The sequence below is a fragment of the Podarcis melisellensis genome (genome assembly GCF_964234715.1).
Source record: "Podarcis melisellensis genome assembly, chromosome: 6".
Lineage (NCBI taxonomy): Eukaryota > Metazoa > Chordata > Lepidosauria > Squamata > Lacertidae > Podarcis > Podarcis melisellensis.
This window is the reverse complement of record NC_138538.1, coordinates 71,363,764-71,391,584: the sequence shown is the minus strand read 5'-3', so window position 1 is coordinate 71,391,584 and position 27,821 is coordinate 71,363,764. Positions and strand designations below refer to the sequence as shown.

General features: G+C 44.3%; 2 long non-coding RNA genes across 2 annotated transcripts; one reads left to right on the top strand and one right to left on the bottom strand.

The window, feature by feature from the left end:
* On the bottom strand, positions 1-27,821 carry LOC309371572. The gene is made up of 3 exons (XR_014169211.1): positions 26,321-27,821; positions 7,346-7,465; positions 1-807 (listed from the first exon to the last, which is right to left on the bottom strand). It is a non-coding gene; the product is annotated as an uncharacterized lncRNA (long non-coding RNA).
* Positions 16,950-24,504, top strand: LOC309371560. Its single transcript, XR_014169197.1, has 3 exons — positions 16,950-17,225; positions 19,468-19,545; positions 23,199-24,504. It is a non-coding gene; the product is annotated as an uncharacterized lncRNA (long non-coding RNA).

Here is a 27,821-nt window from a genome sequence, read left to right as displayed (position 1 = left end):
GTATACAAAAGTTAAAATATTAAAACAGATTTAAATTACCTCAACTTTCCAAGCAATCTGGATAGACTTGTCTAAACAATCATGTTTTTAGCAGGCACCTAAAAGAGTACAGTGAATGCGCTTCATTGATATCAATAGGAAAGTTGTTCTTGTGCAGATATCACCAATTTTGTCTTGTACCTCCTACCCATTCTTCTGCAAAGAACTACTCATCCAAGTAACTGAATACAGGGGTTTGGGCCTTCACAAAACATTATTCTTTACAATCTACATGAAAGCCCATTCCGTTTCATTTTAAACCCAGGGATAACATACAACAGGGCAATGTTTTCCAGAATTTTAAGGGTGAATGAGATCCGTCAGGTGAAGAATACATGACACAATAGACCCAAAGACTTGTAGATGGACCACAGGTACCCTGTTCAAACTGAAATATTACCAACACCTGCAAAGGTTGATTGAAGATTGCATTGGGTTGGAATAAAAACAATAACCCAAATATTTCACCTCTTTATTTGGTTCTTTGGCTCTGACCTATTTCTCGAGGGCAGTCTATCCCATTGGCATTTGGTTCTGAGTGTCATGTATTCTTATCTAGTTATCATAAAGACCACTTTAGTATTGACTGAGTTATTGATATTTTCCCAAAGACTTAACATTCTTTCCCTCTTGCACAGTGTTGAGCCAGCTGTACTCCTTCGTGACCACATTGTGGGTTGCAATCCAATATTTGCAAAACGCAGATACGGGTGATTTGAAAGAACTGCTTATTCACGTCAGGCTCACCAAATCATCGTAAACTGTAATCTGTGAGAGCAAAGTAAATAAAAGCCTTTTTTAAAATAATAATAATCCAAAACTGTAATGGACGGAAGGAATCCTTCCTTTTTGGAAGCCCCACCTTGTGACTTGCCACCCACTGAAAGGTTGGAGAATTCTAATCTTGATTGTTAAAAGTGCTTGGAGAGATTTTTTGAAATAATGGAAAATGCTGTAAATAAATAAGGAGTGTTCTGGGAATGAGACCTTGTTGAGAGAGTTTTAGCCTACAGCATGTTTTTTAAGCAGCCAAGTTCCACTCTCCTAAAAGGAGCATTTATAATGGAAATGCCTGAACCTTTTAACTCTGCTAGTACTGTCAGAGAGTGTTGTAACTGGACATGAAAATCTTCATTGTGTTAGAACTGTCAACAGAAACAGGAAGGATCCCTCTTGAAGGATAAATATGGTCTAGAATAGTCAACAGTGCAATTGAAGACTTTTAAGTCTCTGGACCTGATGGGTTCTATCCAACCCTGCATGAGTGGATATTCAACTGTGCAATGATACTTCCTTTTCCTTTCTTTCCCTCATGTACCCACCAACTCTGCTCTGGAATGCATCATATGCATAGATACCTCGTTTGTGAGTTAAAAGGTAAAGGGACCCCTGGCCATTAGGTCCAGTTGTGGCCAACTCTGGGGTTGCGGCGCTCATCCCGCTTTATTGACCAAGGGAGCCAGCGTACAGCTTCCGGGTCATGTGGCCAGCATGACTAAGCCGCTTCTGGCGAACCAGAGCAGCGCACGGAAACACCGTTTACCTTCCCGCCGGAGCGGTACCTATTTATCTACTTGCACTTTGATGTGCTTTGTGATTTGTAAATGTATCAGGTGACCCATGACCCCAAAGCACCCACCCCTCAAGCTGGTTTTGAGGGTGTGCAGAGAGATGGGAGTGACAAGAGAAGTTCTGCTGCACACACAGAAGTCTGTTGTGTGAGGTTGTGAACAGGAAAAGGATGCAGAGGACCAAACTCCTGGCATCAGCATCGGAGGAGAAGAAGAGGAATAGCCTGCGCTCAAGGAGGAAATGAAGCTTTAACAGCTTTCTGAGTGACGCAGCTTACACATTTTTGTGTTACCTGTGTTCTTCCCGCAAGCTCTCTCCTTTGTAGGTCCATTATGGCATTGATGTCTCTGTGTCCGAGTCTCCTGTCCCAAAACTTCAGATCCACCTCATCCTTCTAGTTTGAGTGTACCACTTTAGCAGATTGTGGTTCTGAAAGTTTAGTCTCATACACGCCATCTGTTAGACTTGCTTCAACATACACTATGCCCTTGCTCTCTCGGTTCTTGAGAAAAGGAAGGTTCAGGAAAACCTCTGAAGGATCTTTCGTTTTTAGAGAGAGATGGGAAGGAGCACCAGAAACTTACGACACTTTTGTTAATAGCTATTTACAAATGTACAGCTACAGTACTGTGCTAACTCTTGAGATGTTCTTTCTCCCCCTACAGTTTAGTTCCTTACAGAGCACAGCAACGAACCATACCTAAGAAGAATTTCAGGAGTGCAGTTGCACTTATTGGGGAGTTTCCAGACTGAGCCTCGGGAAAACGAAACTTTGTAATGCCATTTACTGGCTCCTCTATTGTATTTGCTGAACTGGAAGTCGATGCAAAACTGCAGAGTATTTCTAAGGTCTCTAGCGCAAAGGATGCTTCTTGATCATTACAATCAAGTACGACGTAGTGGTGAGAGTATTGGACTTGGGCAAGAGAGTACTGGGTTCGAATTCCCATTCAACAATAAAACTCAGTTGGCAACCTTAGGCCAATCCTTATCTCTTGGCATAACCTTTATCTCAAAAAAGATTGTTGTGAGGATGAAATGGGATGGCTCCACTTCCCCGAGCTGCTTGGGGTGTAAATGTGATGGCGATCATTAAACAGAGAGGGAAAACAAGGCAACTTCAACAACAATCACAAATAATATATATGAACTCAATGAAAGAGGAGGAACATTAACCTGTTAAGAATAACTTACCTTTTCTTCTCTATTTCCAGCCATTCCTCTTGGCTTTTGACTGCTATTTACTCAAGTGATATCAAAGTAAGCTTCCCCACAGCCAGGAGCTATAATGCAGCCTATAATCCCCCATCTTGTCAGCCACTCACTAGATTCTGTGCCAGGAATTGAACTGTTGTTCTTAAAAACAGTGGTTGGTTCCTGCACCGTCTTAGGACCCAGCAGGCCAGCTTCACATCTTAATTTCTCTTTATCTAAACACTGAAGCGCAGAAACTGATTGAGGAGGGTGCGAAGTCAAAGCCGGACTCCAGTATTTTCCGCTCATATAATCAATGAGAAGTGAGCTAAATATCTCTTAAAACACAGCACTCCACCTGATTTTGAATGCTCCACAAGAGAGAGGAAATGGATGATGGATGTGAAGAGAGGGATTATAGGAAAGAGGGAAAAAGAGAAAATGGGGCTTACTCCCAAGTAAGTGGATATAGTACTGCAGCCTTTGGAAATGCCATCCTGGATGGCCTATCCAGGACTGATGATATATTACGTAGTTGTGCCATACTTTCCAGGCGCAGGTCTGGAGTTTAAAACTCTGTGTCTGAGCAGTTATTTTGCCCATATCTTACCACAGAATTAGAGCAAAAGGCGATCCACAGAAAACCCAGTTGAGAGCTACAGTTCCCAGAGTTCCCTGGGAAGAGGGATTGGTTGTTGAACCATTCTGAGAAGAGGGTTCTCCTAACAGCTACGGGGTGTGGGTGGCACTGTGGGTTAAACCACAGAGTCTAGGACTTGCTGATCAGAAGGTTGGTGGTTCGAATCCCTGTGATGGGGTGAGCTCCTGTTGCTCAGTCCCTGCTCCTGCCAACCTAGCAGTTCGAAAGCACGTCAAAGTACAAGTAGATAAATAGGTACCACTCCGGTGGGAAGGTAAACGGTGTTTCTGTGCGCTGCTCTGGTTTGCCAGAAGCGGCGTAGTCATGTTGGCCACATGACCTGGAAGCTGTACGCCGGCTCCCTCGGCCAATAAAGCGAGATGAGCGCGGCAACCCCAGAGTCGGCCACGACTGGACCTAATGGTCAGGGGTCCCTTTACCTTTATCTTTAACAGCTACCAGTGCCCTTAACAAGCTATAGTTCCCAGCATCCTTTGCGAGGGGGAAGCCATGGCTGTTCAAAGTGGTATGATGCATTAAAAGTACAGTGCAGATAGTGTGTTGTACACTAAACCTGACATGGATATGGAAGCTAGCTGCCATTTTGTTTTTTGTGACTGATGCCACAGGCGCTTGCCAATAGATGGCTGCGACAGTCCCACCTCTGTAATCCCAATGGCGCTGCAAAGTGTAATGGAAGCCCCTGCTGGGTGAAAAATTGCACCACCACAGCATCGGCTGTAAATCATACAGTGAAGTTTTTTTAGGCCAGCTGCCCCACTGCTGTTCCTTGCACCCCTTGTAAAGCCACGTCTGAAAGTCCAGTGTAACATGAAGCTGAAGTTGGAAGTTAAAATGGCCAAGGCCTTCATGCACCTATGTGGAGGTGTCTTCACTTACCTGGGAGTAAGACCCACTAAACTCAATGGGGTTTACTTTTAAGTCAACATGCATTGCTATTGCAGTTGTATCCAGAATTGCCTTGGTTCAGTATATCTGAAAAGCGTCTCCACCCCCATCGTTCTACCTGGACACTGAGGTCCAGCTCCAAGGGCCTTCTGGCGGTTCCCTCACTGTGAGAAGCCAAGTTACAGGGAACAAGGCAGAGGGCCTTCTCGGTAGTGGCGCCCTCCCTGTGGAACGCCTTCCCATCAGATGTCAAAGAGAACGACAACTACCAGACTTTTAGAAGACATCTGAAGGCAGCCCTGTTTAGGGAAGCTTTTAATGTTTGCTGTATTACTGTATTTTAATATTTTTCTGGAAGCCACCCAGAGTGGCTGGGGAAGCCCAGCCAGATGGGCGGGGTATAAATAATCTATTATTATTATTATTATTATTATTATTATTATTATTATTATTATTATTATTATATGGCACTCTTTAGATTCTGCCAGAGGTTACTGACAAAATGTAATTCCCTTCTAGCAGAAGTTCCCCTGCTAAACTGTTGCTGGGAAATTGCTTGCCGCGACTGAGCCACAATAATGTATTGCCCACGTTGTAAAATGATGATTTGCAAAGCGTCCTTTTCTTCTGGGACTCCTCTAAAACTTCCCCACTATACTGTTCAAGAAGCGTTTTAACTACATGACAGTTGTCGAATGTTTAATATTTCAAAGAGAAAGTTCATAAATTTAATAGTTTCTTTTATTATAACTCTTTTGGATGCAATTAGCCGAGGGTGTACTTTAAACTGCCTTCTCCTTGCTATCAAATTGGGTGGGTTTTCCCCCCTCTTTTTTTTTTAATGTTTCAGAAGGAGGATGGGGGGAAGGTCTGTCAAACCATGGGCCTTCTCCCTTGGTGCACATTATTAGAGTCTTTTTAGAGACAAGCAAGCAATTTTGCTGTCATTGGTCTTGTTCAAATAGACTCTGTTTATTTATGCAATACACTTGGGGAAGGGTGTCGAAGGAAAGCTCACCACCGAGCAGCTGACACCGAACCTGCACACTCATCTGAAAATACTCTCAAACAATGCACTGTCAGAGAGAGTTCACTTTAAGAAATATCGCTGATAGCACACTTTGTGCCTCACTCCTTCACTATGAGGCCAATTTATATCGCTCTGGCAGGGCAGAAGCAATATGAAGTGGGCGGGTGGGATTAGGTTTGCATCCTTTTTGGACAATGGGGATGCGATGGCTACTTACAAAAAGGGGGGAGGAATCCATCACTGAAAAAGAGTGCAGATATTTGAATAAATCTGTATACAGTGGTACCTTGGTTCTCAAACGCCTTGGCACTCAAACAACTTGGAACCCAAACACTGCAAACCCGGAAGTAAGTGTTCTGGTTTGTGGACATTTTTCGGAAGCTGAACGTGCTCCATTTTGAATGTCACGCTTCCGTTCTGAGTGCCGCAATTCCGTTTTGAGTGTGTCTGTTTTTGCTATTTATTTTGCTTTTTTGTTTTTGTGGCTCTTTTTGTTTTTTGTGACTGTGTGGAGCCCAGTTCAGCTACTGATTGATTGATTGTGTGACTGCAGCACATTGTGTATTGCTTTCATTTTCAATGGTCTCATTAGATAGTACAATCCACATTAAATTGCTGTTTTAGGGGTTGTTTTTAAAAGTCTGGAACGGATTAATCCATTTTGCATTACTTTCTATCGGAAAGCGTGCCATGGTTTTGGAAAGCTTTGGTTTTGCAACGGAGTTCTGGAAGGGATTAAGTTTGAGAACCAAGGTACCACTGTCTTCCAATACATGCACATACAAAGACAAACTGAAGCAAATGTTGAAACAATTTACTGCAATATAAATGCAATGCATCTCTCCATAGTGGGGATTGGGAAGGTTGTAGCCATCTAAGTCTGCTGTCAAGGTGCTCCCTGTTAATACTCCTGGTCTTCTCTTTGAACCAGCCTCAGACTGGACTTCAAATAGAATACAGCTTCAAACAGAGTACTCTAAGGTAGGACACATGGCCCTTTGAGCAGACAAAGAGTAATGCAAGAATGACCCATGTGCTAAGCGAAGCTTGGTTTTCGGTGAACTGCGGCCAGCTTCTTAACCCTGTACAGAGTTGGTCCAAGATTTTTTGCTGCCTGAGCAGCTAATGGCGTATTCCCTCCATGCCAAGGTGGATAGTATTCAAGCGGATCGTGTTGTTTCGGTACCTGAGGCAGAAAGCCCACAAGTACCTTTCGTGTGTTTTTCCTGTCATTAAAAATACAACAATAGTAAAATGATGAACAACTTACTGTTCGGTTACCTACAACAGTTGAACAAGAAGGTACAGCAACTCAGGCTGTCAGTGGAACATTTGCGGGCTGTCCCTACCTTCTGCAAAGGCTATAATAAATACTAGGTTGTGGGATATTGGACGCCAAGAACTAACAGTAGCATCAGAGAAAACATGTTCCCCTCTTTATTTTCAACTTTCTTGGGCCCATGAAACTAACCACGATTACCTTGAATTTCTGCTTAATCCTCAAGAAAGAAGGGCATTTTCACTGGCCAGGTTTAATTCAAATCCATCAAACCTCCTTTGGGGAAAGTTCCCAGGCAGGGTGCAAGGAGAAAGAACTTGCCCATGTGAAGACCACCTGGTGGAAACCCTTACACATATGGTTCTCAATTGTAAACTATATGCTGATCTCCGCCAGCATATATCTGGAAACCAGAGTCAGAGGTCATACAATTTCTATTACTGGGGAATGATCAGGAGCTCACCACGTTAGTGGCTAAATGTCTCTATTTGGTTTTCTGTTGTCAAAATACACTGCAGACGTCTGATCTCCCTGGAGACCAAGAGATGTGACGACAGACTGCTCTGCCTCCTTTCTTTTAGCAAATGTTTTGTGCCACTCGGGAAGTGGTAATTCTGTATTGATTTGGTTTGTTTTGGATGTTGTATGTGATGCCAATAAAAGGTTTTATGCATACGAATACTGTTCGGTTAGGACACCTCCACAGATCAGCCGATTGCAGTGGCTGTCTCACGCTGCCTAACAGTAGGGCCGGCTTGCTCAGTAGCTCACGTGTGGCTCCTGGGCAACCCTTTCTGCAGATCTGCAGGGAGGCAAATACTCACAGAATCATAGAATAGTAGAGTTGGAAGGGACCACGTGGGTCACCTAGTCCAGCCCCCTGCAATGCAGGAATCTTTGCCCAACATGGGGCTCGACCCACAACCCTGAGATTAAGAATCTCAGGCTCTGCCGACTGAGCTATCCCTTGGAAGATTAGCTATTCTACATTTAAAAGTCGAGGTAGTTTGCTTAGCCGCAGGGAGAGGGGTTTTTTTGGGGGGGGGGGGTAAGGAACGAGATGCTAGTACTCATATCTTGATAAAAGTGCTGTGCATCCCAGAAAAAATATCATTATTATTTATTAAATTTGTTTACCGACCTATATCTGCAGGTTTCAGGGGAATCAGCTATACAGCCACAAATAGAATGTTTTAAATGTGTTGTAAAGTGCAATATACAAATGTGACACTAGATGGCGAAACTGAGCTATGCAAAATTCAATGTATTTTTCAAAACTTTTTTTAAAACAGCGTTTTCACAGCGTTTTTTTAGTATGTGTGTAGATTCCACCAGGGTGGTTCCCAAGATAAAGTCACAATATAAAAACACAGAATACATAATCAAAATAAAAAACAAGAACAACCCAATAACCCAACAGCAAAATGATAAGTGATGGTACTCTACATTGGTGAGTAGCATCACAAAAAAAGCACTGGGTTTGTAGGATTGTCTATTTGGGGGAATGGTAGCGTTTAATGTTCCACTCAGGCAGCAAAATGTCTTGAGCCTGAACTAAACCACCTCATAGGTCAAATGTGGCCATAAGTTGGCCTTTTCTTACCTATCACTGAATCAGACCTCCTTTTCAAACTCTGTGATAAATTGACAGTCACTTGGAAGTAAGGGCTTTAGTGGGTTGGAAGGCTATGGAGGGAATTGCACCTCAAACGATACGAGGTAAGCGTTCTGAAGGGTCTGAGGAATAAAATTGCTTCTGAAAAATTCCCCTCAATGGAAAATTTGTGACACGCCTTTGACTCTCCAGAGTCCATGCCCATGGAGGAGCTATTTGTTTGCATTTATTTATGTGTTTATATCCCACCTTTTATAAGTAGGTTTTTCCCCGTCCAAAGTGTGTGTAATTTTGATTTTTTTTTATTTTAACAATGAAAGCCATAATATCTCAATAAAATCCAAATGCTAAAAACAGTACAGTGTAAAACAAAAATGGACAAGTTAGCATTCACGGGTCCCCAGTGATTCTTTTCCTTAAAAATGAAATTATAAGCAGACTTCTTTTTTCTTTTACAGCACATTGATTAAAAATGGCTTGACCCTCTTTGGGCCAGACAGTTTCTTCAGGGGAGTCAGCTGAGTCCCGTGAGACAGCATCCCTGACTGAAAGTATACATTTCTCTTTAAAGCGCAGATTATTTTTGAAGGTTATCGATGCATGCAGATTTCAGTAAAACATGTATTGATGGAATGCCATGTTCGCTCTTCCTCTGGCTGACATGTAAACTCAGCCCTCTCAGCTTCAAGAGTGTGGCTTTCAGTAGGAACATACGTTATTAGGAAAGCTGGCTCCTCACCCTTCCTCCCACCTTTTGCACAAAATGCAAGGAAAACTGAAAACCAATGTCCATTAAAATAGAATCTCTCAACTTTGCCGTTACCTTATGACCGAAATCTTTTGAATACGAAGCACAAACGTCTGTTATAAAGTTTGAAACCGTGCCCTGTCCTTCCCTCTGATTTCTTTGACGTTATCATTCAACGAGCCTGGTGAGAATGATGGAGTTTAAAGGAATATGCTGAAGGTATACATCACTGGTGTGAGTGAGGAGAGAGATCTGATTCCTTGTCTTTTCATTAAGGATGAATTCAGCCCAGGGGTGCACTGCGGACTTGGTAAATTGCATTATAATAGTGAGAGAATATGGCCCACTGGATAGCTTAAGCAGATGATTAAATTTAAAAGTGCACATTGTCCACATAAAGCAAATAATGTTTGGGGTTTTTTTATTATTATTTTTACATGTACTGTGAACATTCATCATTGGTGCTGAAGATACGCAGTTGCTAATTATTGCAGGGCTTTTTTTATTTGTAATGTACTGTAAATTTTGTATAATACTACTGTGACCTTATAGAGAACAAGGAGAGATGACAGGGGGCCTATAATTATAAGATGGTGAAGAAATGCTATAATTATTTACTATTTTTAGGAGCAGTGTGCATAGCCTCTTAATTTGCATAAGCTTTAGACATTCACACGTTTTCTGCCTTTGCTCGCGGATGATAAATTTTTCTTCAAATGAGAGAGGAAGACTCTTTCCATAAGAAGTTAGCCAACTGGGAGCCTGATTATAACGAACAACAAAATTGTTGGTGGCAGCTTTGCAAAAAAAATGGGGAGAGTTTATTTGGATAAAATTGGTTTTAAACCAAGATTCAAAACATCCCCTCCATTGGGTCTTGAAAGCCTGTGATTTGCTTTTAGAGAATTGACTAAATTATCTTGTGGCTAAAGCATTAGCTTAATAAGAAGGAGGATGGGGGGTGGGAAGGAAGGCCCACAACTCCCCAGTAATCTATTTATCACGTGTAGAAGGTGATTATGACAGTATGTTCTTATTAGGGATGAATATTTTGTGCTCATTAAGTTTACCCCCTTGAGTACTTGAGGATGTAAAGTGTGTTTTTCAGCAAGTACCACAATGTAAGCTACTTTTATTGTTTCATATTTAGTTTTCATTTGTCTTGCTGCTTTGTTGTAGTACATCTGGTGCTATTAAAAGGAAATGGTCCAGCCAATCTGGAATGGCTGGCTCACGTACCAAGGAATGGGGAGGAAGCAAGGCTTGAAGAGAGACCAGCTCCCGCCTCAGAATGCTACCTAGGCTTGGCAGCCCACCTTCTGGCAAGCATCCTTTTATATTAGCATTTGAATAAGGAGTGTGTCTCACTAGATGGGGCTCTCATGGATAGCTCAGATTTACTTCTAGCGATTTGAAGTCACCGGGAGTCCTTATCTGCAGGGATTCGTCTTGGAAGTCATATTCCAGTTTTAAGGAAATGCATTCCCTTGGATATCTCCAGCCCTACTAAAGATAGGCAAACGTCTTCCCTAGCTGGTGATGGCAGCCATGCGTCCTACTTTACAAATTCCTGTGTTATTTATTTATTTATTTGATGGGCTATCAGAGGAACATAGGAAGTTGCCTTATACTGAATCAGTAGATCTAGCTTAGTATTGTCTACACTGACTGGCAGTAAGGTAGTGCTATGGTCTAAACTTCTGAGCCTCTTGGGCTTGCCAATCAGAAGGTCTGCGGTTCGAATCCCCATGACAGGGTGAGCTTCCGTCGCTCTGTCCCAGCTCCTGCCAACCTAGCAGTTCGAAAGCATGCCAGTGCAAGTAGATAAATAGGTACCACTGCAGCGGGAGGGTAAACAGGATTTTCGTGCATTCTGGCTTCCGTCACGGTCCCGTTGCACCAGAAGCTGTTTAGTCATGCTGGCCACACGACCTGGAAAGCAGTCTGTGGACAAACACCAGCTCCCTCGGCCTGAAAGCAAGATGAGTGCTGGAACCCCATAGTCACATTTGACTGGATTTAACCATCCAGGGGTCCCTTTACCTTTTTACCTACTGACTGTATAGGGTTTTAGGTGGGGATCTCTCCCTGCCCTACCTGGAGATGCTGGGGATTGAACCTGGGACCTTCTGCATGCAAAGCAGATGCTCTACCATTGAGCTATGGCCCTTGAAGGGCTGTTCTCTCCATCTTAAAGGAGGGGATGGCAGCCCTCTCCATAGGAACCCCATTCTCCTTGCCAGGAAACCAATCTTTTTGGAAGCCAAATGTGATGGTCTGTGCTTGGTACTGGGCAGAGGGACAGAGGGAGGATCTTGGGTTCTAGTCTACCCTGCTTCTCAACAACCTCACCACCTGATTTGGCAGAGGCAGTCTATGGTATAGTGTGGGAGAACCCTATGATAATGTTCCACCTTATCTCATGAATTCATGGCTGTCATGAGAACTATGGGGCTGTCTCAATACACAGCCGTACCTCGGACCCCGAATGCCTTCCAAATTAAATGTTTTGGCTCCCAAATGCTGCAAACCCAGAAGTGAGTGTTCTGGTTTTCGAGCGTTCTTTGGAATCCGAATGTCTGACGCGGCTTCCGATTGGCTGCAGGAGCTTCCTGCAGCCAATCGGAAGCCGCACCTTGGTTTCTGAACGTTTTGGAAGTTGAACGGACTTCTGGAACGGATTCCGATCGTCTTCCGAGGTACCACCATGTTAGGCATCCAACTCACACCACAGGTCATGCTCTGCATTTTGCTATAGAACAGATCTGGGTTTTGCTACCAAATGGATTGGAAATAAACCAGTGCCTTGAGTGTCAACCCCAGGTCACGATGGTTGAGATTTGCATCTACTCTGTTCAGACAATAGATGCACTGATTTCACATGATTTGCACTGTAAGAAAACTGTCATATTCTGAGTCAGACCATCCGTTGACCCAAGTCAGTACTGTCCACAACTACCACCAGAAGATCTTCAAGGTCTCAGACAGAGGTTTTTCCCCAACCCTTTCTGGAAATGCAAGGGACTGAGAGCATGTTTTATATTCCTTCTTCCAAACCCAACTTTCAGTGGTTTAAATAAGTAACTTGGCTCAGTGGAAGACATTTCACTTATTCTAGCATTCACATAGATACTTAATGCCTGCAGGATCTCATTACCATCTTTTGCGATGCGGTAATGTTATGGAAGCGACACGTGTTCGGCAGTAAGGTGCTGCTGTTCTAATAAGAACAATTATAATGAGCTTTAAGGAAGCTAAGGAAGAAAGCAGAAGGCCGTAACATGGGAGGGAGTGTTATAACGGAGAGCCAGTTAATCAAGATGAGGAATAACCTCGCTCTGCCTGTGTAGTACCTTTTCTGTCTGTTCAAACCTCTGACACTTAGAGGAATAAAGGACTTTTTCTTTTATACCTCATTCATGTCATGAATCGATGTGAAATAAGATCCACTGAAAATACTAGGGATTTGCCTGGCAGGACACAATTTGTAAAGTGCCTTTTCTCCTAATCCAATTCCGTTTAAAATATCGCTGGAATGGGGCTGTAATTGATTTATATTAATTGACATTGGAAACTTGGTGCTTGATCAAGAAATCAGATAGGCTCAAAGTATGGCTCCTGACTATACATTTGCATTTAAAATGTTGCAGGCATCGTTAGGGTTTTTTTTTTTTTTAAAAAAGAACCAAAATCCTAGTTTATATTAAAAACCACACTCAAATGTGAACTTCTGTCAATCAAGTCGGTGTTAAAATTGTCAGGGAATATTTATTTCAGTTAACTGAGTGTCCTCTCAAGTTTAAGGATTTCCGCAGTTAGGCCACTGGTTTTCTGAATTCCATGTTCAACAAAGCCTCCCTAAATTCTCATTATAAATTGTTTCTATCTGCAATGCAGTCCCCACTTAAACTGTAAAAGGACTGCTCCACAAAATGTCTTCATTTGAACATAAAGCAGACTTGGTATGACAGCTGAAATAAGACTGGAGTGGATAGGAAGTATATTTCCTTGAAGAAAATTTATTAGGCCAATTAAAAAATCGGGGCCAAGACAGACAGACATAATGAGCAGTGAGCCCATTGTGGATCCCAGACAACTTTTTTGGACATCCAAAATAAATGAAGGCCATGACCAATCAGCTCTTCCTATTTCGATGAGAAGCTGGCTGAGCAGACGGCTGATTGGATGGCCTTACACTAATCATCTCCCCATCTGGCTGTGCAGAGTGTAGATTGGCTGGCACTTGTGAGAATCATGACGTCACTCACACTTAGTCAAATGAGGCTCCTGCCTTGCTCACCCTACATTTATGCAACACGTTGGTGATTAATATACACACAATAATTACCAAAATGATTACACATTCTTTATCAATCTTCTGAGAAAAATACAAAACCTTCTGCAAAGCCACAGAGACTTGTGAACTACCCTGCCTAAGATGAACTTATAATGTCTGATTTCAATGGATTTTTCAAGTGCTTAACTCAGTCTTTTGTTTTCTTTATCTTTTTAGGTAATTTCATGAAGATACCAACAAAAGGTAAGTTCGGTGTTGTTCACAATACTGAAAGATGCTAGTGGAGTTGTAGATACAGTGGTGCCTCGCAAGACGAAATTAATTCGTTCCGTGAGTTGTGTCGTCTAGCGATTTTTTCGTCTTGCGGAGCGCGGATTCGCTGGGTATTAACGGCTTTAAGAAAAAGGAAGCAAACTCGCAAGACGTTTTCGTCTTGCGAAGCAAGCCCATAGGGAAAATTGTATTGCGAAGCAACGCAAAAAACGAAAAACCCTTTCGTTTTGCGCGTTTTTCGTCCTGCGAGGCATTTGTCTTGCGAGGTACCACTGTAGATGTTAATGAAGTTGTAGACAGGGTGCCGGCGTTTTGCACCTGTTTCGCCCTGGCAGTCCAAATAACCCGCTGTTCGCCCCCTTTTACTGGGGCTTGCAGGTAGCACTCTCCCAAGGTAGTTTTCCGGGCTTCTTCAGTGGTCTAATCTCAAAGCCTTGATATGTATATTGATATTCAATTTCATAGAGAATACTATTTCTTGGCTTAAGCTTAGGAGACTGATTTGCTAAGCCACTCACTGATTTCCTTAGCCACTTAGTCAAATGAGGCTCCTGCCTTGCTCACCCTACATTTATAGCCAATAGGTCACTCATAGTCACATGGGATGTTTACTGTTCAGGGTGTGTCAAGCCATGAAACTGTCCTCAGTGGTATTACATCCTGTTATCATGATGTCTCTCCCCCGCCCCACTAAAGAAGCATAGGATATTTGTTGTGGTTGCTAGAGAGCTAGATGCACTCTAACCACATCTGTACCTACCCAGAAACATAAGGGGCATGTGTGGAATTCAGGAGCCAAGGCTCGGAGAGACCTCTCCCATTTCAGTGCTATGCCTAGGGTTGGTGACAATGAGAAAACATCCAGTTTCTGTGGTTTTCATAGGTTCCTCTCTCCCCAGATCTGCTTTTGCTCTCGTTTCCCATTGTTTCTTAGTGGGGAATGTGTGTAACTTCGCAAGATGCGTCCAACTGAGCATGTGTACAATGTCTCAGCGACTGAACAGCGCCGTTGCCTTTCCCTGCCTGTTCAGAACTCAGGGGGGTGACTGGGAGAGGAATCCAGAAAAGGGCAGGAAACCAGCCAACGTCTCATCTGAAATTTGGGGAAGGGTTAGAAAGATTACGGTTGCCTTGGCTTTACACCTTGGCATCCAAACAACCTGGTTGTAGCATGGGAAGTAGGCACAGGACAGGGAAACCTGGAATTCAGGGTATCACTGTCATATCACACATGGCATCTAGGATAGCGCTGTCAGTGCAAATTATATACGGTGCAGGTGTAAAGACAACGCATGCCCTAACACAAACTCGGCAGATCAGATGCATGTAGCGCTACATCAAATCAGCATTAGGGCGTGATACATCTGGTACAGGCAATTCCTTAAATCATTTGCTGGGTGTCCTGGGCAACTTGTGGTGCAATGAGCTTTGCCAGAAATCACTATTTGATTTGATTTTTAAGCAAGACCTTCCATTTTTTGAATTCAAATACAGCCTACTTGTTAAAAGCTCTGCCACCCTGTGTGCAAGCAGGCATATAACACCCATGGGTCGTGAATCCTCGTTTATTAAAAGGGAGAAGGCGATGGGCCCCAGTAATTGATCGTATGGATAAAGAACAGCGCAGTCAACATATTTAAAATGAAATAGGTTTACTTGGGAATGCATCAGGCAAGCATACCCTTTCGGAACAGAGTTTTAGGTGATAGGGATGCGTAACAAACTAATCCGATGGCCTTATTTTACAATGCAGTGTGTACGAAAGAGCAGGGCAAGAAAGAAAGAAAGATATGGTTTCGCTGTTCATATTCCTTTTTCCTTGTCCATTGTTTGGCAAGAAACCGGCAATAATTAGTGCATATCTGCATATCAGCCTCCGTGGTTAAATAGGCTAAGCTAAAGCTTCCGTTTGACTGATCCTTCGTCGCAGAACGAGTGGTTCCTGCTGCAACCCAGTCAATAGCTGTGTCGCTGAGGCACGAGGCAACGTGGAACCCAAGGTGCTGGTCCCCTTTCATTTCCGCAAGAACACACCACACCGTGGTGACAGCAAAGCGGCAAATATATACAGTACGTACATGTATAATAAATATTGTTGTTTGAAAGTTCTTCCACGCACATTGGGCACCGACTCTCTCTCTCTCCCTCTCTCTTTTTTAAAACTTCACTACAAAAAAAATCACAAGGCGTAATGACAGCAAAGACATTTCATACCCTTAGCGCGTAGTAAATAACAAACACAAAACACTTTTTTGCTGTCACTGTTGCGGTTCAGAAGTTCCACCAGCGTGCAGTGGGCTCCACTATCACTTTCATTTCACAAAACTGAATTAATAGCAGAGTCACATCTCTCCTTAACGGCAGAACGCACCAAACACTCTTAAGTTTTGTGCAGACACATTGTACAAATATTTCATTTGAGCACATCAGAAGGGAACAAAACACCTCCGCCTGCCTACACGGCTGCACCTGAACTACCAGCATAACCAACGCTACCTGTCAATTTCCTTCCCACACGTATACTTCCTTAATATATATATATATATATATATATATATATATATATATATATATATATATATATATGCTTTCGTAGATTTTCACGGGTACAGGAATGCAGGTTTTGGTGTCCTCGGGTGTCTTCCCGTGTAACAAGAAGCCGAAAGCACCAGCCTGAAGATGACGAGTGAGACCTCGTCGAAACGTCGCCTAGACACCCCAACTTTTACACGGGAAGACACCCGAGGACACCAAAACCTGCATATATATATATATATATATATTCTACACACTCCCTGCCGAGATAGAAAACCAGAGTTTGAGTAAGCTTCCAGTGTCCAGGAGGGCTTCGGGAAAAAGTTGTGAACTATAGAAAGCTGCCGAATGCTGAGTCAATCCATTCAGGAGAGGAGGAAGGGGGCGGGGGGCACGGAGGGGGGTGACATTTGGCACACCATCTCCCCACAACTCCCAAGCCTACCCTGAGCCATTGGAGGAAGGAGTGGAGCTGCACCGCCATGCTGCTGGCCTTCCCTCCTTCCCTCTTTGTTTTAACAGCTCAGGGGAGGCTTGGGAGTCATGGGTGGGCGGCGTGCCGTTGCCCCCCGCTTCCAGGCTGCTTTCTGGGGTGTGTGTGGAAGCTGTTAGAATTCCTGCTCTGTAATTGCAGTCATGGGATTGTTGTCTATCACATGACGGTATATGTTTTGACTCCACAGAGTGGGAAGTGACGGAGACAGGATGTTTGTGTTACTGTGTTCCGTGAAGTGGGACTATTGTCCCTCGTTCTATTTTTCTCTTTGCTGAGAGAGAGAGGGAGCCATATTGCAGTGCTCCGTGTGTGTTTATATGTAAATAAAGTAGATTAGCCAAAATGCTGAGTTGCTGAGGTCTGTTACGCGAAATGCACGAACTCTGCGGATCCCTAAGTATGTCTGTGTTGGTTGGCATCGGTCACTGTGATGTTCAGGCTGAAGAAAGCTCCTGAAGCTCCTGAACGAAAGACCAGGAGGAAGAGAACATGCCAGTCAGGCATGTGTCTCTGCCAGGGTCCTACTCGAGTATAGGCTGAACTCCTCCCCCAAGCTGTCAAAAGGAAGAGGGAAGGGAGGAAAACTGCTGGCAAAGCGGTAAGGCTCCCTCCCCCCCCCCCAGGAAGCAGCCCACCATTGGCGGCTCACTCCACCCCACAAGGGTGTCGCGCCTTGCCTCCCTGGGACGCTTGTCCCTCCCCCATGGCCCCGCCCCCCGCCTCTGAGTCCATTGGTCCATTTAGCTCAGATTGGCAGCAGCTCTCCTGATGGGGCTTCTCTCCTAGTCCTACCTGGGAAGCCAGGAATTAAACCTGGGACTTTTTGAATGCTAGGATCTGCAGCCCTTCTCCAAACAACCTAACAATTCAATGGACTGCTCTTTGCAGTAGCCCAAGATTTGTGACCTAAAATGTGGGGTGCAGACCACCAGCCCCACTGCACCTCGTTTTTGCAGCCAGAAAGAACAGGAAGTTTACTGAGTTCCTGTTGGGTCACCAAGCTGAACATGAGCTAAGTTTGGTGCCCAGCCCACAAAGTGTGCAGGCATCCAGAAGTCTAGAAGGAATGATCCACATTATAGAGCTGGATGGAACCAGTGCTGTTTTTCTAGAACTCACTTTGAACACTTCCCTTGTTCTCTTAGAATGGCAATGGTGTCCACTTGAGAGGTGCCACCTGAGAGGAATTGAGTTCCAGCTGATAAAAATCCCTGGATGGAACCTTGTAGGCCTTGAAATTCAACCCTACCATTTGATGCAGGCCATTCAGGGCGAGAGCACATAGCTAGAACTGTGGGGTTGTTGGTTTTTTTGTGTGTGTGTTTTTAAGGGTGGTGAGAGTTCTTAGGAGACTCCTATTCCCCTCACAGAGGTTTTGGCCAGAGGTTTCTGTGAAGAGGGATACAGTTTTACTCTGTGGGGTCATCTTTCATCACCCTGCACAGGGACCAAAAATGCGGGAAGTGTGTGTAGTGGAGTATAAGGAAGTCTAACAAAGTTCTGATTTTTCCTATGAAAATGCTTACACACACACACACACACACACACACACACACACACACACTATTTCAGTAATTTCTCCCCCCCCCCCTGTGTGTGTGTGTGTGTGCCCCTGCTTTTGCTGGCAGCCTAAGCATTTGCTCAGTGTGTCTATTGGGTAATGAATTGCTGAGTCAGACCAATGGTCCATGCAGCTCAGTATTGTTTACAGTGACAAGCAATGGCTCGCCAGCATTTCAAGTCAGGAGCTTTGCCCAGCCCTACCAAGCAATGGGATTTCATTAACGTTTACCCCAAAACTGCTTTCTTGCAGATTCCACCCATTTGTTCTTCTGGTCTGGCCCTCTGGAGCCACAGAGAGCAAGTCTGTTTTCTAATTGGCATAGCACTATTGCCTGAGATCAGTGGCATAGCATGAGGGGAGCACAGGGACGGTTGTTAGGGGTGGGAAATTTCAACATCTGTTGCTGCCTCAATGCAGCCGCATGCTTCACTTGCTGGGCTCCGTTGAAAATGGCTTCTCCATGCAAACCAGGAAGTGACCTCTCCAGACAACAGAACAACTCTTCTTTACTTATCTCTGCAGCTGTAATCTCATGGGTGACACAGATGCCATTAGGCAGTTGAATGTGCGTATGTACTCCATCCATTTCCCTTCCTTGTCGCCTCTGTACAGCCCCGGACACTGGCAACCCACGCTATGCCACTGCCCGAGATGAAGAAGAGAAGTTTGGATTTGATATCCCGCTTTATCACTACCCGAAGGAGTCTCAAAGCGGCTAACATTCTCCTTTCCCTTCCTTCCCCACAACAAACACTCTGTGAGGTGAGTGGGGCTGAGAGACGTCAGAGAAGTGTGACTAGCCCAAGGTCGCCCAGCAGCTGCATGTGGAGGAGCGGGGAATCGATCCCGGTTCACCAGATTACAAGTCCACCACTCTTAACCACTATACCACACTGGCTCTCCTTGAGGGAAAGAAAGTGGGGGTGTCACTAAGAAGCTTACTAGCTGTGCTGCTTTCAAGCACTTTCCTATGGTGGCGTGGCTTGTGGTGCTTCTGTGAGGGAACAGGAAAGCGTGGAAGGGAATCTTCTGCCAAATGAGGCTTCTGAGCAAAACCAGAGCGTTAGAAGATTCGAAGCCAGTTGTGGGAGACATTTGGCCTTGCAGATGATGCTGAACTACAACTCCCATCAGCCCCAGCAAGCAAGGCTGATGGCCGGGGATGATGGGAGTTGTGGTACAGCAACATCTGGAGTGCCAAAAGGTACTCCCCTGCTCAAAAAATGGGAATTCCAGGTGGATCTATCAACCTTGACCTTGTGTGTGCTTTATGTAGGCTGAAATGCCTGAGGAGAGAGACTGAAGGAGCTTGGTGATAATGAAAATGGAATGAAAAGAGAAACTTGCAAAGGGGGTAAGAATTAGTTAAAATGGAAGTCCATTTCTCCTCCTCCTCCTCCTCCTCCTCCTCCTCCTCCTCCTTCGTATGTGATTTGCAGTTCTGTAAACTGCCTGGACTAGATATGTGATCGGTGTTATATTATTGGTACTGTTCATCATCATCAACATCATCAATATCGTCAACAATAATCTCGTGAAAATTTGTTAATGTTATTTGTAATAATAATAATAATAATAATAAGGTGAATAACCACTATTGAAAATGTTTGCATTTTCATGAACCATTTGGAGAAAATAGGCACCAACGAAACATTTCGCCGTGAAAAAGCCTCGCAAGATTCATTCTCAATTATTTGCAGGCTGCATATCGCAGGCACAGGGCACGATGCCAAAGGAGTCAGCAGTCTGGCAGTTTAAAAAGAGAAGGGAAAAAAAGAGAAATAACTGATTCAGAGAATGTGTGACAGGCCTTTTGCACCATATGGCGCCCAAGAGTTAATCCAGGCAAGGAGGGTGGACACCTAGGGAGATTCATGTTGAAATGCCATTTAGAAGGGAAACGTCAACTCGAAATGGCAAGAGTCCAGGAGCCTAAACAAGCTCGACTGGGGAGCCAAGAATCAGGGCGGGGAGGGAGGGAGACAGAGGGTAACTGGCTCCATTTCTGAAAGCTTATCTGAATTTAGCTCCCCATCTTCGCTTTGTTCACTGCACCCCTGGGAAGGGACAGCCTTGTTACCTAAAAATGTGCTGTTGTATTACCCCGGGAAGAGAGGGCTCTGGTTGATGTCAGTTCACCCTGATCCATTCACCTCATTACAGGTCGATATATGTGGCTCAGTTGTAGGCCGGTGGATTTCAGAGTTGTTGTTATAAAATATACAGAGTGCTCCAGCTTGGCAGCTCTTGCGTTTCTCAGTTTAATGGGCGGCCTGGCCCTGACAGCACTGCTTCCCTGCTAGAGCAAAAGGAGCCTGTTTCCATAGAGTCCTTCCCAGATTCCCTCAGTTAAGGTGGTGCATGTTTCACAAGATCCTGCATGGAATCCAGCGTCTGGCGCATCATAGAATCGTAGAGTTGGAAGAGACACCAAGGGTTGCCTAGTTCAACCCCCTGCAATGCAGGAATATCAACTCAAGCATCCATGGCAGATGGCCATCCAACCTCTGCTTGAAAACCTCCAAGGAAGGAGACTCCACAACCTCCCGAAGGAGACTGTCCCACTGTTGAACAGCTCTTACTCCCAGAAAGCTTTCTTGCAACTTGAATCCATTGGTTCAGAGTCCTACCCTCCAGAATAGGAGAAAACAAGTACAGTGTTACCTCAGATTACATACGCTTCAGGTTACATACGCTTCAGCTTACAGACTCCGCTAACCCAGAAATAGTGCTTCAGGTTAAGAACTTTGAATCATAGAATCATAGAGTTGGAAGAGACCACAAGGGACATCAAGTCCAACCCCCTGCCAAACAGGAAACACCATCAGAGCACTCCTGACATATGGTTGTCAAGCCTCTGCTTAAAGACCTCCAAAGAAGGAGACTCCACCACACTCCTTGGCAGCAAATTCCACTGTCTAACAGCTCTTACTGTCAGGAAGTTCTTCCTAATGTTTAGGTGGAATCTTCTTTCTTGTAGTTTGGATCCATTGCTCCGTGTCCGCTTCTCTGGAGCAGCAGAAAACAACCTTTCTCCCTCCTCTATGTGACATCCTTTTATATATTTGAACATGGCTATCATATCACCCCTTAACCTCCTCTTCGCCAGGCTAAACATGCCCAGCTCCCTTAACCGTTCCTCATAAGGCATCGTTTCCAGGCCTTTGACCATTTTGGTTGCCCTCCTCTGGACACGTTCCAGTTTGTCAGTGTCCTTCTTGAACTGTGGTGCCCAGAACTGGACACAGTACTCCAGGTGAGGTCTGACCAGAGCAGAATACAGTGGCACTATTACTTGCCTTGATCTAGATGCTATACTCCTATTGATGCAGCCCAGAATTGCATTGGCTTTTTTAGCTGCCGCCTCACACTGTTGGCTCATGTCAAGTTTGTGGTCAACCAAGACTCCTAGATCCTTTTCACATGTACTGCTCTCAAGCTAGGTGTCACCCATCTTGTATTTGTGCCTCTCATTTTTTTTGCCCAGAAATCGTGCTCTGGCGGCGCGGCGGCAGCAGGAGGCCCCATTAGCTAAAGTGGTGCTTCAGGTTAAGTACGGACCTCTGGAATGAATTAAGTACTTAACCCGAGGTACCACTGTATGCTCCCTCCTCCATGTGACAGCCCTTAAGATCTTTGAAGATGGCTATCATATCTCCTCTCAGTCTCCTCTTTCCCAGGCTAAACATGCCCAGCTCCTTCAACCGCTCCTCATAAGGCTTGGTTTCCAGACCCTTGATCATCTTGGTTGCTCTCCTCGGCAGACGTTCCAGCTTTGGTTCCTTTCTTCAGGGAGACACTCAGCTGGTTCAGTCTCCCCACTGCAGCACTGATAGGACAAAATGCACCTTTGGAAATCTTGGCCTTCCTCTGGGGTGGAGCAACTTGGCCCTGTGGACTACATGTGACATTCTAGACCTCTCTGTCTGGCCCTCGGAAGAGGTGGGGTTTATCACAGCATGACTACTTCCCCTGTACAGACACTTTCCTACCTCCTTCCAAAAGATCTAGTAAGCTCTGGGCTTTGGTAAGAAGGCATGAGGGCTCTAACAGGATCCTACAGTCCTCCTGCCTCCTTCTCAAAGCCTAGTTAGCGCTTGTCTGGCTTAGGGAAGGAGGCGGGAGGCCTCTAGGACCCTGCCAGAGCACTCACATATCCTTCCCCAAACCTGGCACCTCCCTTACCCAGCTATGGGGAGGCAATGTGAAGGCGAGGGTGGGGGTGCTATTATAATAATAACAGAAAAATATTTAGATCCAGACTTGCTGTGGCTGTATGAGACTTGCTCTACTCATGCAAATCCTGCAGGACGAGGTGGGGGCACAACGGATACTTTTCCCGTTAAACGATTGTATCTTTCGCTCTATAAGATGCACCCGACCATAAGATGCACCTAGTTTTTAGAGGAGGAAAACAAGAAAAAAAATTTCTGAATCAAATGTTGTTGAAGAGGATTTGCACGGCTATCCCTGTAAGCCAGAACAGCAAGAGGGATTGCTGCAGGAAAAAGGGAAAGGGGAAAATTGCGTCTTATGGAGCGAAAAATACGGTAATTTCTCTCTCTCTGTGTATGTGAATAATTTTTTATTTTTATTTTTGCAAAGGAAAGCATTCATCCTGTCTCTCCCACAAACAACTAGGGGTGGATCAACACATAGGAAAAATTCCACTATGAATAAGTCAGAAATTAAATTGTTTTAACAAAAGGGGGAAATAAACCTCTATGTAAAATAGTTTAGAATCATTTTTTTGCTCTCCATCGCCATCTGGTGTTGCATGTTTATAATGCATTCAAAACACTTTTTGGGCTAATGTAGCTGAGCCCTAGGTCTAACAAAGAAGTATATCAGTTCAGAAAATGTCAGGTTTAAGCCCTGAAAGGTGGAGTTTTTTAAAAATAAAATAAAAAACAAACAGTTCAGAGGACGCACAGCTGCTTGTGCACTTGTTTTGCTTTTAAATGTGCCTGCTTACATGTCCTGCTGAATCTTTTTTTCTCTACAGAGCAGCGACTGCCCCAACTTGAAAGACGCCTGATTCAAGAGTAAGTGGAATGTACAAAATGGGAGGATTTGTGTTTACAGCATTGCTTGATCGGTGCCTTAAGGACAGAAATGACACCATCCTTCTACCTGGCGCTGACACAGATTGCTGGAAGGAAAGCGTTCTTATAAACAAAGTGCTGGAGGCCATCTTGTCTTCCTCTTCCTGCTCCAGAGCTGGCAACCCAAGTACATCTTCATGTAGCTTAATGGCTTCCTAGAACAACTAGGAGTTCAAAAGAAGCTAAAACAGCTGCACTTAGGAGCGACTACAAGGAGCAATAGGGAAGCTTGTTTAGTATGCACATCATTCCTGAATCTATAAGAATCTATGAATAGCCTGGGCCTTTCCCCCCTTTACACTAGTGTATAGCAGACTTAAGCAGCAAACGCGAGAAGATTCAACATCAGTGAAGAGAGATCTGTAGCTGTCAGGGAAGAACCTGACAGGTATTTAGAACAAGTTGGCTAAGGGGATGAGGGCGGCCGGGGCCAGGGGGTTGGACACACGTGGCTGATTTAAAAATATATGTATATACATACGGCTTCTTTTGTACACAAACCACAATTTGCTCTGAATGTAGGGCTCAATGTTGTTTGTTTTTGTTTGTTTATTCATACAAGTATTTTTGTGCTGCCATACCATGAAATTTCAGGGTGCCCTACAACGCCGACGCCATCATTAAAGAGATGGTGATCTATCCATTGACCACAGTATAAAATGATTGTGTGGCAAAACTGGAAAAATCCTAACTCTCTTGTCTGTTTATAGACAGTTGGTTAAAGGAAATTTGGTCCAACTAACTAATTTGATCAGAAGCAGAGAGAGAAGACAATGTGAATTTGTGGAGAAGTTGAGCATGTTCATTTGATGCTAGAGTAGCAAAGTTCAGGGCTCAATAAACGCTCAGCTGCTCGTTAGGAGACGTTTGAGCATATGGAACAGAACGGGGGACAGCATCAATTGGTTTATTGTTCTATGTTACTTATTAATTTGCCTTAAAATTAATCTGTATCTAATGTATTGCATAATTGAGTGGGCTATTGATATAGTAGGTTGTTTTCGTCACAGGGATTTTATATAGGGAACAGTATCACTACGTTATGACTATATACGTTTTGCATATTGCAGACTCTCCAGGTGTCTCTATTTTCTAGGGATGTCCCTGATTTAGGGAACCTGTCCCAGTTTTTTATATGATCCTGGAATGCTTTTTTTTTTTAGGATGTCCCTATTTTCACTGGAGAAATGTTGGACCATATGGAGTTACAGTATCTAGCCCCCAAGCCATCTGAAGGCAGTCCTGTATAGGGAAGTTTCTTAAATGTTTAAAGTTTTATCATGCTTTTTTATATATGTTGGAAGCTGCCCAGAGTGGCTGGGGCAACCCAATAAGATGTGTGGAGTATAAATAGCAAAATTATCATTATGGAATGGGACGTCCCTATTTTCATTGGAGAAATATTGGAGGGTGTGATATGGCGTATGGATTTAGAATGGTTGCTGTTTGCAATCTTTGAGGAGGCGGAAGAAAACATGTAATGTAAAAGCAAATACATACAAAGAGGGCTTTTTTTTTCAGCCAGAAAAAAAGCTCAATTCCAGCACCTCTCAGGTGGGCCCCATTGCTATTGTAAAAGAATAGGGGAAAGGTTTGCGGTGTATTCTGGCAACTTTTTAAATATAAAAACAGCACTGCATACAAATATCTGTTCCACAACACAAAGACATAAATCCCTGTCCAGGGATATGTAGATGAATGGCTGCACAAGATGGAGAATGATTCAAGTTCGCCGTGAGCCTCATCAAGTTCTAAATACACAGGATATAACCTAGAATTCAGCTTTGTGTTGTGGGCAGTTCAGGGAGAGGCGTGAAACTGGCCCTCGCTCCACACAAGGTGGGCACCAGATACGGGGCAGGTTTAGCTCCTACACAAGGAGTCGGGAACCTTTTACACCTCAAGGACCTTCTGTGCAACCTTTGGAGGGCCACAGGCAAGTGCCAGGTGTGTCCAGGGGCACTGCAATATATGTAAATGTTCCGTTTTTACAATAGGCTATTTTCCATGCATAGCAGACTCCACTCTCTGTAGTCCATTGTAGGCAAGCAAGTGCTATTGCTGGAGCTCAAGGACACAGTCCATCCATGCAAACAGCCTCCATGTAAACGGCCTCGGTCCAGGATACCTGAAGGAGCGTCTCCACCCCTATCGTTCTGCCCAGACACTGAGGTCCAGCACTGAAGGCCTTCTAGCGGTTCCCTCACTATGAGAAGTCAAGTTACAGGGAACCAGGCAGAGGGCCTTGTCGGTAGTGGCACCCACCCTGTGGAACACCCTCCCACCAGATGTCAGAGAGAAAAACAACTACTAGACTTTTAGAAGACATCTGAAGGCAGCCCTGTTTAGGGAAGCTTTTAATGTTTAATAGATTATTGTATTTATTATTCTGTTGAAAGCTGCCCAGAGTGGCTGGGGAAACCCAGCCAGATGGGCGGGGTATAAGTAAAATATTATAGTTATTATTATAAATATGCTTGGGCTGTGAAGCAGATCCACAAAGGGGTATGGCCTGGGGAGAGGTCCAAGGGCCAGACAGAAAGGCAAGGAGGGCTGCATTTGTTACCCCACTCCTGTCCTAAAGCAAAGCTTTCTCCAAGAACACCATTTTGAATTTCTCCCATATAAACAAATAAGGAGGTGGTGTTTAACACATTGCATCCTTTGGGGACACTGCTGCAGTGGGGTCAAGGTCACTCACCCTTGAGAGCGGGTGGCAACAGAGATTTGCCTATTAGGATGAAAGGGAAATCGCCACAGCACCTTCCGTCAGAGGCGTAGTGTGTGGAGGGGAGGCAGAGGGGCAGTGACCCTGGGTGCAAAATTCTGAGAGGGGCGCAACGAAGCGCAATGCTTGCATGCCCTGCCCTAGCAGCCGTGTGCCTCGAGGGCTCTGCCCTGCCCCCCCCCCCACTGTGCGCCTCCACCTCAGCTGCCCAGTCCACCAGAGGGGCGCAACACTTGACTTGCTGCTCCCCGGGTGCTGGCAACCTACGCTATGCCACTGCCTCAAGGAGCCCTCACTTGCCTGCTCTTCTTATTTAGATCCAGTCCAGGGGGCGGCACCGCCTGCCTTCTTCCTTAGTCTCAAGGCTGCCTTTGTAGAACTCAGCAGAGAGGAGGATGGGAGCAAAACTGAATTGAGTTGCGTCTGCCTGTTGTTGGCTCTGGCGCCACCTACTGTTGGGCCTCCCTGGCTGCCATTCTACCAGTCCCAATGAGCACCTGCTGGAGCCAGGCCTCTATGAGGTTCTGAGATGAGTGACCTTTCAGAGGAGGTCAAGAACAGCTCTGCTCTCACCGCCTTCCCGAAGGTCTATTAAATCCGGTGGCTTTGGGCGGTTGTTTTGATTGGAAAACTGCTTTGATTCAATCTGTGGGGGGTTTTTTTGTGTGGCCATTGAATGTTTTTGTTGCTGGTGTGCTGCACCCCTCCTCCCTGATTGCTTCTATGTAATTGTGGCTTTAAATTGTTATGTGTTATTTTAATGTCAACTGCTTTGAGCTTAGGAAAAGTAGTATATAAATATTTTACTTAGAGAGATAATAGGGCACCGGGATAATGGATAGGCAAAATGGATTTAGCTGGAGCCTTGCAGTAGCTACTGGCCTGGGGTGTTGTGGGGCAGGAGCTAAGCCTGTCAGTGCTTATTCTTCCTGCATGCAATTAAGCTCCATTATTAATTTATTGCAGTTAGAGTAGACTTGTAGGCAGTTGCTTTTGTGATTCCCTATCACCGGAAGGCCTCATTCATTATGTTTTTATTTGGAAAATGTATGCATTAGTTCAGGAGTGGGGGGGGGGGAGCCAAGTCCCGTTGCTCTTCAATTTTTTAAAAATTCTCATTCCTCTAAACTATGATTTCTGTTGAGGCCTCTAGCCTAGAAGTAATTAGAAAGAGGAAAAATTCTGGGGTGTTTTTTGGGGGGGAGGGGGGTGGCGGACAAAATTTCTGATTGGATGAACGCCAAATGAGGGTGAGTGTCGAACGCTTGCTTACATTTTCCATGCATGTTCTAGCTAGTCTTTTTGTTTTTATTGGTTATTATAATTTCTGTTTTATGTTAAGCTGTCAAAACCTTTTGGAACATCATTTTCGGTATAAAGGCCAGTGGCTAATTTGCCTAATGAAATATATTCCTGTGGTTATATTATGCTTCTCTTTATTTACTCCCGTTGAAACTTACCTCTATTCATTTTACCAATTTGTTTTATCAGATGCGTTGGTTATTTATCTCTGGTTTGTTTTCGGTACGTGCTCTACGCACTGATCCTCCAAGTTAATTACCTCCACGTTACAGGCAAAAACTCATTTCAAACGCATCTTATAATTTCTTAGTCATTTGGGAGTCAACTTCAATAGATGAAAATGTCTTTATATGTCTTTCCCCCTACCGTATAATCATAAAAGGCAGTGTCTTTTTTAAAAGAAGTGTTTGTCTAGAAGTGATTTGTTCTTTTCTTGTGTCCGTGTGAGCTGTAATTGATTCTTTAATTGGGTTTGACCCCAAATCTTCATTACTT